Source organism: Macaca thibetana, chromosome 7, assembly GCF_024542745.1.
Source record: "Macaca thibetana thibetana isolate TM-01 chromosome 7, ASM2454274v1, whole genome shotgun sequence".
NCBI lineage: Eukaryota > Metazoa > Chordata > Mammalia > Primates > Cercopithecidae > Macaca > Macaca thibetana.
Genome location: NC_065584.1, coordinates 125,290,550 through 125,303,103, shown reverse-complemented (window position 1 = coordinate 125,303,103; position 12,554 = coordinate 125,290,550). Strand labels below are relative to the sequence as shown.

The 12,554-nt window shown below is 49.2% G+C and overlaps 1 protein-coding gene across 1 annotated transcript in view; it reads left to right on the top strand.

The window, feature by feature from the left end:
• DNAJC17 (DnaJ heat shock protein family (Hsp40) member C17) overlaps positions 1-12,554 on the top strand; it is a 248,318-nt gene that overhangs the window by 128,343 nt on the left and 107,421 nt on the right. The window lies entirely within an intron of this gene.

Genomic DNA, 12,554 nt, shown 5'->3' with positions numbered 1-12,554 from the left:
GCAAGAGTGGGTTCATTGGGAGAGGACTTGGAGAGGAGCAGGGATCCAGAGAACATTCCCTCATATTGGAGCTTGAACGGACTTTGAAGGACACCCAGGGGGAAAATGAAACAAAACAAAAACTTACTTTACCACAAGGAGACTGAGAGCCAGACAGAAAAGGTAGTAGCTTAAATGATATGTATCACCCAGTGACTGTAAGAGCACTTTGCAAACTCTAGAGTTGGGTACAGGATTATGTGTTACTCTGGGAGAGGAATTTGTTTCTTTCTTTTTTTTTTTCTTTTGAGGCGGAGCCTCGCTCTGTCACCCAGGCTGGAGTGCAGTGGCGCGATCTGGGCTCAGTGTAACCTCTGCCTCTCGGGTTCAAGCGAGTCTCCTCCCTCAGCCTCCTGAGTAGCTAGGATTACAGGCGCGCGTCACCACGCCTGGCTCATTTTTGTATTTTTAGTAGAGACGAGGTTTCATCATGTTGGTCAGGCTGGTCTCGACCTCCTGACCTCATGATCTGCCCGCCTTGGCCTTCCAAAGTGCTGGGATTACAGGCGTGAGCCACTGGGCCCGGCTGGGAGAGGAATTTCTAAGGCACACCTGCTAGGCAGCTCCTGGGTCAGGTGAGCACTCATGCCCTGGCCCAGCCCACCTCTGGGCCCAGCTCTCTCCTCAGAAAGCTACAGCTGTGTGTGTATGTGTGTGTGCGTGCGTGTGTGTGTGTGTCTGTCTGTCTCTGTGTGTGCCTGTGTGTGTGAAAGAGCATGGCTGAGGGACAGAAATCCTAGCCAAGTGAAACTTCAGATAATCCCCAAGTTTAGTTTTAGCCAAGACCGTCCACTTCCTGCCCCACCAGGGCCTGTCCCCAGAGCTCTGCCACCTGGAGCTCCTTCTGTTCCCTTTACCCCTCAGGTGGAGGTGCTGAGGGTCTCACACCCCAGCAGCATGGCCTGTTGTTACCTCAACCCAGCCTGACACACTTCCCTCTGGGGCAGAAAGCTGAGTTCAAGTTCAGACTCTGACACCAACCATGACCTTAGGCAAATCATTTCCCTTCTCTATGCCTCAGTCTTCATTTGAAAAATGAAGGACTCAGGACTCAGACTGGGTTTCAGTTTCTTAAACTTGTTCTGAGGGGCCTTGGAGGTGCCTGGGAGTGGGGATCATCCCCTGCAAGGGGATTATCCTTATACCCGCCCCTATCTCCAACTTCTTCCCTAATTCTCTCTTGTGGTACCAGTATATCCATGTCACCCAGATTGAAACCTTGGTCACCATGCCTCCTCTCTTGCTGGGTCTCCAAGCCTGGTCAGGACTTCTGTCACCCACACCCCAAGGTCCCTGTCACTGCAGCTCCCCAGTCCAATCTGTCCTGTGCTGCTGTGTTCACTCTGGCACCCCCCAACTCAAGACTCAAGACTGTTACTGGCTCTCACTGTTGATGATGAACTTTGAGCGCCTCATTTCAGCATTCAAGGCCCTCTCAAATCTGACAGCACCCTGGACCAGGACAGCTCGCTCCGGTGATCCCCAGCTGTCCCCGACTTCCTGACTCCCAGTCTTGGCTTGTGCCAGATCCCCTAGTTTGGAAAGTGCCCCCTGCCACCTCCCAGATGCCCCGTTTCTCCTCATGACAACCAGCTTTCAATACCTCCCTCCTCCAGAAAGGACACTTAACTGTATCAGTGTGTTCACTGCTCCCTTGGCACACTGAGGACACTGGGCATTCTGTCACTGACTCAGCCTGCATCTTCCCCGCTAAATGAAGCGAGAGAGAAAGAGAGAGAGAGAGAGAGAGAGAGAGCCACATGTAAGTACCTTTTGCTCCCACAAAGTCTGGGGCTCAGGCAATGTTTACTGCTGACCCCGAAATGCTTAGGAATAAAAAGCCAGCCAGTGAGCCCTGGAGAGACTGGGAGGATTAAGTTCACCTCCAGATTTGGAGCCTGAAGACTGAGGTCTAAGGTCAACGGCTTGCTGGAAAGGACCTCTAAGGCTCTGGCCCCAAGCCTGTGCAGGTCAAGAGGGATTCACCTAATCCACTGGTTCTCTTTGGTTCCATCTGTTCCTCTAGAATATGGTAGCTACTTTTCTGGTGTAGATTTTTTGTTTTTATCTCTCTGTTTCCTTGGTCTCTTTTCCCTTTTCTCTGCTATTTTAAATCTGTATTTAAAGGAATATTTATCATATGAATTGGATAAAATTATATGTTTCTTTTTTTTTTTTTTTTTTTTTTTTTTTGAGACAGAGTCTCGCTTAGTCGCCCAGGCTGGAGTGCAGTGGCGCGATCTCGGCTCACTGCAAGCTCCGCCTCCCGGGTTCCCGCCATTCTCCTGCCTCAGCCTCCCGAGTAGCTGGGACTACAGGCGCCCGCCGCCTCGCCCGGCTAATTTTTTGCATTTTTAGTAGAGACAGGGTTTCACAGTGTTAGCCAGGATGGTCTCGATCTCCTGACCTTGTGATCCGCCCGCCTCGGCCTCCCAAAGTGCTGGGATTACAGGCGTGAGCCACCGCGCCCGGCAATTATATGTTTCTTACATATACATTCTTACATATGTCCTTATCAATGTAAATTGCCTTTAATGTCTGTATAACCCTTAGTTGATTTTTTCAATTTTTTCTTTCTTTTATTTTGAGATGGAGTCTCGCTCTGTGGCCCAGGCTGGTGTACAGTAGTGCTATCTTGGCTCACTGCAAGCTCCACCTGCTGGGTTCACACCATTCTCCTGCCTCAGCCTCCAGAGTAGCTGGGACTACAGGTGCCCATCACCATGCCTGGCTAATTTTTTGTATTTTTACTAGAGAAGGGGTTTCACCGTGTTAGCCAGGATGGTCTCGATCTCCTAATCTTGTTATCCGCCCACCTCGGCCTCCCGAAGTGCTGGGATTACAGGCGTGAGCCACTGCACCCAGCCCTCTTTTTTTTTTTTTTTGGAGATGGAGTCCCACTCTGTCACCCAGGCTGTAGTACAGTGGCACAGTCTTGGCTCACTGCAGCCTCCGCCTCCTGGGTTCAAGTGATTCTCCTGCCTCAGCCTCCCAAGTACCTCAGATTACAGGCATCCACCACCACATCCAGCTAATTTTTCTTTTTTTTTTTTTTTTTTGAGACAGTGTCTCACTCTGTTGCCCAGGCTGGAGTGCAGTGACGTGATCTTGGCTCACTGCAACCTCCACCTCCCAGGTTCAAGCAAGTCTCCTACCTCAGCCTCCCAAGTAGCTGGGATTAGAGGTGCGCACCACCATGCCCAGCTCATTTTTGTATTTTTAGTAGAGATGAAGTTTCACCATGTTGGCCAGGCTGGTCTCGAACTCCTGACCGCAAGTGATCCGCCATCTTTGGATCATCCGAGCACTTCCCAAAGTGCTCGGATTACAGGCGTGAGCAATGATGCCCAGCCATTTTCCACTTTTTTGAGGCAGGGTCTTGCACTGTCACCCAGGCTGGAGTGCAGTGGTGTGATCATGGCTCACTGCAGCCTTGAACTTCTAGGCTCAAGCAATGCTTCTGTCTCAGTCTCCCAAGTAGCTAGAACTATAGACGTGCACTACCATTAGGTACACACCTAATTCAAAGTTTTTTTTTTTTGTAGGGATGGGGTGTAGTTATGTTGTTCAGATTAGTCTCAAATTCCTGAGCTCAAGTGATCCTTCTGCCTTGGCCTCCCAAATTGCTGGGATTACAGGTGTGAGCCACCTCACCTGGCTAGATTTTTAAAAAAATAATGTCTTTTTTTTCATAATAAATACTTATAACAATTAGAAAATCCAAAGATTTAGAAGATTAAAAAATCTTAAAAAGTATTCTAGGCCGGGTGCGGTGGCTCATGCCTGTAATCCCAGCACTTTGGGAGGCCGAGGTGGGCGGATCACGAGGTCAGGAGAGCAAGACCAGCCTGACCAACATGGTGAAACCCCGTCTTTACTAAAAATACAAAACTTTGCTGGGTGTGGTGGCACGTGCCTGTTATCCCAGGTACTTGGGAGACTGAGGCAGGAGAATCGCTTGAACCCAGGAGGCAGAGGTTGCAGTGAGCCGAGATTGCGCAACTGCACTCCTGCCTGGCAACAGAGCGAGACTCTGTCTCAAAGCAAAAAAAAAGTATTCGAAGGTCTTAATTCCCAAAGACAATCAATAATAATATTTGGGTGTAATTCCTTCCAATCTTTTCTTCTATGCATCTTTTTTTTTTTTTAGACGGAGTCTTGCTCTGTCACCCAGGCTGGTGTGCAATGGCGCGATCTCATCTCACTGCAACCTCTGCCTCCCTAGTTCAAGTGATTCTCCTGCCTCAACCTCTTGAGTAGCTGGGATTACAGGCTTGCACCACCATGTCCAGCTAATTTTTGTATTTTTAGCAGAGACAGGGTTTCACCATATTGGGCATACTGGTCTCGAACGCCTGACCTCAGGTGATCCACCCGTCTCGGCCTCCCAAAGTGCTGGGATTACAGGTGTGGGCCACCATTCTTGGCCCTACGCATATTTCTTTTTTTTTTTTTTTTTTTTTTTGAGACGGAGTCTCGCTCTGCCGCCCAGGCTGGAGTGCAGTGGCCGGATCTCAGCTCACTGCAAGCTCCGCCTCCCGGGTTCATGCCATTCTCCTGCCTCAGCCTCCCGAGTAGCTGGGACTACAGGCGCCCGCCACCTCGCCCGGCTAAGTTTTTGTATTTTTTAGTAGAGACGGGGTTTCACCGTGTCAGCCAGGGTGGTCTCGACCTCCTGACCTCGTGATCCGCCCGTCTTGGCCTCCCAAAGTGCTGGGATTACAGGCTTGAGCCACCGCGCCCGGCCTGCCCTACGCATATTTCTTTACACACTTTTTGTGATCATGCTGTATAGACAATTTTCTTTAATTTAAAAACTTAACTGTCTATGTTATAAACTCTGACCACGAGGCTGTAACTGTATGTGTACGTTTCCTTACTGTTCCACTCTGACCTGAATACCTTTAGCTAGATCCCCATCTGGGGGCATGTAGGTTATTTACCTTTAACCTGTTTTTCTCTATTATAGATGACACTACATCTACAACTGATTGTTTTATCCACCATGGCTCATTGACTATCTGCAGAAAAAAAAGTTCTTCATCTTTGGCTTGGAGACTGGGCCTCCCTATAATCCTGAGTGGAACTGATGAGAATGTTTGGGTTTCTGTGTCTATGACTCTGTGTGGGGTCTCTTTCTACTGGAACACGAGTAACAGATTGTAGGATGTTCAATAAATGCTAAATGCTGACAAGGTGCGTATATATTCGTGTCCATGTACCTTTCCCTGTGTCCCTGGTTTTGCTCTTGTATATTTAAAGTGGGTGTTGTCTTTGTGCAAAAACTCTAAATACAGTAGTTCCATATAAGTGCAAGTCTGTGTATCTATGTCTATAAATACAGTGTGTACCTTTGCGCAAGATGTGTATATGCCTGTGTATCCGTATCACACGTGTCATTAGAAATGTGTATTATAAGGCCAAGCGTGGTGGCTCATGCCTGTAATTCCAGCACTTTGGGAGACTGAGGTGCTTGGATCACCTGAGGTCAGGAGTTTGAGACCAACCTGACCAATATAGTGAAACCCCGTCTCTACTAAAAAATACAAAAATTATCTGAGCTTGGTGGCACATGCCTGTAATCCCAGCTACTCAAGAGGCTGAGGCAGGAGAATCACTTGAACCCGGGAGGCGGAGGTTGCAGTGAGCCAAGATTTCGCCACTGCACTTCAGCCTGGGCGACAGAGACTCCATCTCAAAAAAAAAAAGAAAAAAGAAAAAGTGTGTATTATACAGAACTGTATATGCGTATCTATGCCTGTGTGTATACAGCTAGGCTGGACCTCCTTTCTTGGGGCAGTGTGTCTGCATCTGTGTGTACCTGTGCTCATCTCTGTGTGGATCTCTATGTGCATGTTTGTGCTGGGTGTGCACGCTGGGACCGGGCTGGTGTGAGTGTGAGTGTGTGCACACCTGAAGGAACTGTGTCCTTGCTTTCTCCCTGGGAGCAGAGTGGTGCCCAGGGCAGAGGTGACACACCCTCCCTGAGCTCCCCATTCTCCTGGGAACGAGCTACAGAGAGTGAGACCGAGAGCAGACTGCGTCAGGAGCACCGGCCCCTTCTGTAACCAGCCCAGGCCTCAGGCAGTAACTGCGGTTCTCACAGGTCAGACCTGCCCACTGTGTCTCAGCTGCCAGGAAACCCTGTTCCCAGAGCCCTCCTTGGGCCTGGGCCAGATCCCCAGTGAGCAGAACCCAGCCGAGGGGCCACATTAGTCACCCTGTGGCAATAGCAGGGAGTAACTTCCTGGACCTGGGCACCAGTGCCTCTGTATGTAGTCATGCAGAGGCTGCCTCCCATCCTCCACTCTAATACATCCTTACAACTGAACTCCAAGATGGCCCAGGCAGCAGCTTTCTTTTACTTTTTCTTTCTTTCTTTCTTTCTTTTTTTTTTTTTTTTTTGAGACGAAGTCTTGCTCTATTGCCCAGGCTGGACTGCAATGGCGTGATCTTGGCTCACTGCAACCTCTGCCCCTGGGTTCAAGTGATTCTCCTGCTTCAGCCTCCCGAGTAGGTGGGATTATAGGCATGTGCCACCACACCTGGCTAATTTTTGTATTTTTAGTAGAGATGGGGTTTCACCATGTTGGCTAGGTTGGTCTCGAACTCTTGACCTCAGGTGATTCGTCTACCTGGGCCTCCCAAAGTGCAGGGATTACAGACATGAGCCACTGCTCCCAGAACTTTTGTTTTGTTTTTGAGACAAGGTCTCACTCTGACCTATAGGCTGGAGCACAGTGTTGTGATTACAGCTCACTGCAGCCTTGACTTCCTGAGCTCAGGGGATTCTCTCATCTCATCCTCCCGAGTACCTGGGACTACAGGCGTGCACCACCATGCCCAGTTAATTTCTGTAGTTTTTGTAGAGACAGGGTTTCACTGTGTTGTCTGGGCTGGTCTCGAACTGCTGAGCTCAAGTGATCTGCCCACCTGAGCCTCCCAAAGTGTTGGGATTGTAAGTGTGAACTACCATGCCCGGCCCAGACGGCTTTTATTAGCACCGGTTTTCAGATGAGGGGATGGACTGAGCAACACGACCAAGGTTAAGGCAGAGCTGGGCCTTGGTCCCAGGTTTCCAGACACTGGGTCCAGGCCTCTTCCCGGTGTTCCATATGGGGGTTCTGCTCCCCAGAAATGGTTCCCTTAGAGGGCAACAGTAGGAGGTATGGTTTCTGGGACTCACCAGGTTGTCCTAGGCTAGGAAGTGAGGGAGCAGGAGACAGGACAGGTGTAAGCACTGAACAGGCCTGCCCTCCTACTGGAATGTTCTCAAGACTTTCTCTATGAGTAGACGCTTAAAGTGTTGGTCCCATAACTGGGATGACCATGGAATTCACTATCAGACTCAATGATTTTGTGACTGAACAGGAGCTCTATTAATAACTTGGGTTATGGTCCCCCTACCTGTAACCCCTCTGGAAGGCAGACTCAGTCATTGTCACCAGCTCCATGGTCTCCTTGACCTTCACCTGTGCCAATGTCCCTCTCCCCACCTGGTATCCCAACAACTTCCTGGCTTCTTAGCAGTGAGGGGCAGCAGGGGTGTCTTTGGGTCCCGGGTGGGCATAAGAGTTCCTTGGGGGTAACTTGGAGCTGGCAGAAAAGCAGCACAGACCCCACCCAGGGACACCTGGGACGTCTGCCACATGATCACTTCCTCCCTCAGACCTGTATTCCCTGTGGCTGTGTTCCACTGCTTCTGTCTGTCTTCCCTCAGAGCCCCGCACCAGCAAGCAGAGCCTGTCCCTATAGGTCTCTCTCCAGGGTGGTGAGATTCCTCTCCTTGTGAAACAGTGGACCCTCGATTCCTGGGACTGTGTGCATTTCTCTACCTCCGCTCCCCTCGCCTCCCCTGGCAAACAGGCTCTGCTGACCACCCTCTCACCCACAGGGCCTCAGAGACTCAGCCTCTCGTTTTAGCCCCATCCCGACTCGATGGGTGGCTTTGGCAAATTACCACCTTCATCCTCTTCGGAGTTTCTCCTGGTTGTGAAGTGGGGCCGATACTCTGTGCCCCTCCCTGGCTCCCAGCAGACCTGCAGGGATAAGCAAGATAATAGCCGGGAACTAATGTGGAGGGAGCTATCAAGGGCCAAGTAAGAGGTATCAGTGCTGGCCCGTGTTTACATGGGTGTGGACCTTTGGTTCCCAGCCTACTGGGGCTCGGGACCAGCCCTGACAGCTTCTTGGCTTGTGGCTCCTTTGTCCCACTTCCAGAAAAAGGACAGAAACTGAAGCTAAGAGCCTGGTGTCTGGAGCAGATGAGACTTGCAGAGCCACAGGGTTTGAGGCTCTGGAATGTTGACCTCCTGGCCTGGCTATGGCCCTAGCCACTGGCTGTGTGACCTTGGGCCAGTCACTGCCCCTCTCTGGGCCTCAACCCTTCAGCTCTGACAGCCTCCATCAGGTCTATACTCAGGGGGCACTGCTGGAGGCTGTAATCGGAGGCCATGGTTTGGAGACAGAAAGGATCTTGTTATCTAGTCCAGCTCCTTCATTCTTCATAGACTAAGTAAAGAAAAAAGGGGTCCATGGTGAGACCACAGATTAACTCCATGGTCAGGCTGGTTAACTCAACGCCGTAAACTAGTTGCAAAGGGCATCATGTGGATCATGTGCAGTGGCTCACACCTGTAATCCCAGCACTTTGGAAGGCCGAGGCCGGTGGATCACAAGGTTGGGAGATTGAGACCATCCTGGCTGACACGGTGAAACCCCATCTCTACTAAAAAATACAAAAAAAAAAAAAAAAAAAAAAAGCCAGGTGTGATGGCGGGCGCCTGTAGTCCCAGCTACTCGGGAGGATGAGGCAGGAGAATGGAGTGAACCTGGGAGGCGGAGCTTGCAGTGAGCTGAGTTCACACCACTGCACTCCAGCCTGGGCAAGAGAGCAAGACTCTGTCTCAAAACAAAACAAAACAAAAACAAACAAACAAACAAAAAAACAAAAAAAACCACTTCTTTCTACTTTATACCCATGTTATTTCATAATTTATAGACTCCTTTAAGCTGTCTTCAGTTCTTCCCCCATAAGGCAAGACATAAGCAAACAAAGGCTAAATGACCGATGACAAAATCAATAAAACCAGTCTCCATCTAGTGCTGGGTGGCCCCTCACCTTCTGCCTGCTTCCCCTAAAACTGCCCCTCCTCTGCTCTTCCCTGTTTCTGTTGGTGGCATTGCCACCAGAGTCTGGAGTGGCTCCCTTCCCCTGGTCTCCAGAAGCTCTGTCTTCTTCTCCATCCCTGTTGTCCCTCCCACATCTCAGAGCTTCATGTTTTGGTGATTTCTTTCTTTCTTAAATATATCTGAGGCCAGGGGTGGTTGCTCAAGTCTGTAATCCCAGAATTTTGGGAGGCCGAGGCGGGCGGATCATTTGAGGTCAGGAGTTGGAGACCTGCCTGGCCAACATGGAGAAACCCCATCTCTACTAAAAATACAAAAATTAGCCGGATGTGGCGGCGGGCACCTGTAGTCCTGGCTACTTGGGAGACTGAGGCTGGAGAATCACCTGAACCCGGGAGATGGAGGTTGCAGTGAGCCAAGATCGCACCACTGCATTCCAGCCTGGGCTACAAGAGCGAGACTCCAAACCACCCCCCCGACCAAAAAAATTATATACATATATGAATACTTTTTCTTATTACAAAAGCAATAGATATTCATTGTAGAAAATTTAGAAAATGCAGGTTGACAAAAAACACAAAAACCGTCTGTAATTGTATCAGTGAGAGATAACACTATGGTCATTTGGGTTAATACCCTTTTTTAGTTTTCTTTTTTTTTTTTTCCTAAACATATAGCCTTGAAAAAACAAAACAAAACAAACAAACAAAAAAAACAACTCCACTACAAGGGGTGTCTTTATTTCTTCCCCAGTCTGTTTTCTTAGTCTCCCTGGTTCTGGGCTCCCCTGATACAACCCCAGGAGCCACTGCAGGTGGGGAAGGAGAGGCAAACCCTCAGAGAGCCTGTGGGAAGGCTTAGGAAACCCCCGGACTTCCGGGTTTGGGGCTTCCAGGTGGAGCTATTGACAACAATCTCTCCCAGAGGGAGCTTAAAAGTACTACCTTCCCAGGCTTTAGTCCTGCTGTGGCTGGGTGGGGAAGGGAGTGGTCTTGTGCAATAGGGCAAACCACTCCTCATTCAGGGCTGTTTATTTTAGTGGGCAGGGATGGGTTTGGGAGAAATAGCCCAGTTTTTGTGAGTGTTTACGAGACAACTACCCAATATAGGGAAGGCAAGATGGGTTGTAAGGCACAAGATGCTGGGGTTTCTAGGCCGGTCGTGGTGGCTCATGCCTGTAAATCCCAGCACTTTGGGAGGCCGAGGCAGGCGGATCACCTGAGATCAGGAGTTCGAGACCAGCCTGATCAACATTGATAAACCCTATCTCTACTAAAAAAAATACAAAAATTAGCTGGGCGTGGTGGTGCATGCCTGTAATCCCAGCTACTCTGGAGACTGAGGTAGGAGGATTGGTAGAACCTGGTAGGCGGAGGTTGCGGTGAACCGAGATTGCACCATTGCACTCCAGCCTGAGGAACGAGAGCAAAACTCGGTCTTAAAAAAAAAAAGGATGGCTAGGGGTTCCAGAGGCAAATGCCTAGAAGTCCCAGGCAAGCACCTAATGCTGGGTGCGGTGGGGGAGGGCTGTGAATGGGTTAGTGCCTGCCCAGCTAAAGAGAACCCTGAACTCTGTGCCTGGATTGCCAGGTTCCCTGAGTTCTCACAAGCAGCTAGCAATATGGATTTTTTTTTTTCATTGAAGCCTTCTGACTCTTTAAATGTTGGCAACTAAATTAAAGAAACTAAGCCATTGTTTGAGTGAAAGTATGGTTGCAGGCTGCCGGTGTTCAACCTTCGACTAGCCGTCACCAGAGACCTGCTATGCACTTCACACAGGTTCCCTCACCCAATTAACTTGGTGTTGCTTCCTCCCTCTGTCCCTCTCCCTGTGCTGTGACCTCTGGTGATGTAGCCTGCTTATCTGCCCATTTTTTTTTTTTTTTTTGAGATGGAGTCTTGCTCTTTTGCCCAGGTTGGAGTTCAGTGGTGTGATCTCAGCTCACTGAACCTCTGCCTCCCGGGTTCAAGCGATTCTCTCACCTCAGCCTCCCGAGCATGTGCCACCACGCTCAGCTAATTTTGTATTTTTAGTAGAGATGGGGTTTCTCTATGTTGTTCAGGCTGGTCTCGAACTCCCAACCTCTGGTGATCCTCCCACCTTGGCTTCCCAAAGTGCTGGGATTATAGACATGAGCCACCGCACCCGGCCTACTCTTTAAAGTTTAGATCACTCCTTTCCCCTGCTTAAATCCCCTCCACCCACCAAACTCCCAGCTTCCACCTCCCTGCTTCCAAACTGAGCAGCTTGTGGATCCCATACAAAACCCAGGATCTCCACTGCCCAGCTTTTGCTCAGTGTGATTTTGTATGCATGGAACACCCACACCCATCTGCTCATCTCATTTTTTTCCCAATCTTTTTTTACTGTGGTAAAATACATATAATGTAAAATTTACTATCTTAACCGTTTTAAAGTATATGGTTTAGTGGCACTAAGTACATTGACATTGTTGTGCAACAATCACCACCATCCATCTCCTGAACCTTTTCCTTTTACAAAACTGAAATTCCGTACCCTTTAAGCAATAATTCTCTATTTCCCTTTCCCCCGCAACCATCATTCTACTGTCTCTATGATTTTGACTACTCTAAGAATTTCAGATGAGTGGAATCATATTGTCTTTTTGTGACTGGCTTATTTCACTTAGCATAATATAGGTTTCCTCAAGGTTCATCTGTATTGTAGCGTATCTTAGAACGTCCTTTTTAAGGCTGAATAGTATTCCACCATGTAGATTGTGTGCACTCCATTTTGCTTATCCATTCATCTGTTGATAGGCACTTAGGTTGATTCCATGTTTTAGCTATTGTGAATAATGCTGTGTACATACGTGTGCAAGAATCTCTTGGAGACCCCTGTTCACCTAGTTTTTATTTTTTATTTTATTTTGTTTTTTTAAGATGGAGTCTCATTCTGTCACCTGGGCTGGAGTGCAGTGGTGCCATCTTGGTTCACTACAACCTCCACTTCCCGGGTTCAAGCGATTCTCCTGCCTCAACCTCCCAAGTAGCTGGGATTACAGGTGTGTGCCACCACACCCAGCGAATTTTTGTATTTTTAGTAGAGACAGGGTTTCACCATGTTGGCCAGGCTGGTCTCGAACTCCTGACCTCAAATGATCCACCTGCCTCGGCCTCCCAAAGTGCTGGAAATACAGGCGTGAGCCACCGCCCAGGGTCACTCGCCTGATGTTAGACTTTCTCCACGAAGCCACTTATTAACCTTAATCTCCTCCTCTTGACCGGCCTCTGTTTTGTTCCAGCAGTCATTTTTCAGATACCTGGTACCCAGAAGCAGGGCCCAGTTTGGGAGATGCTAGGATAACTAAGACCTGGCCAGTGCCCTGAGGAGTCTTGTCTAGATAAAGGGGGACACACACTAG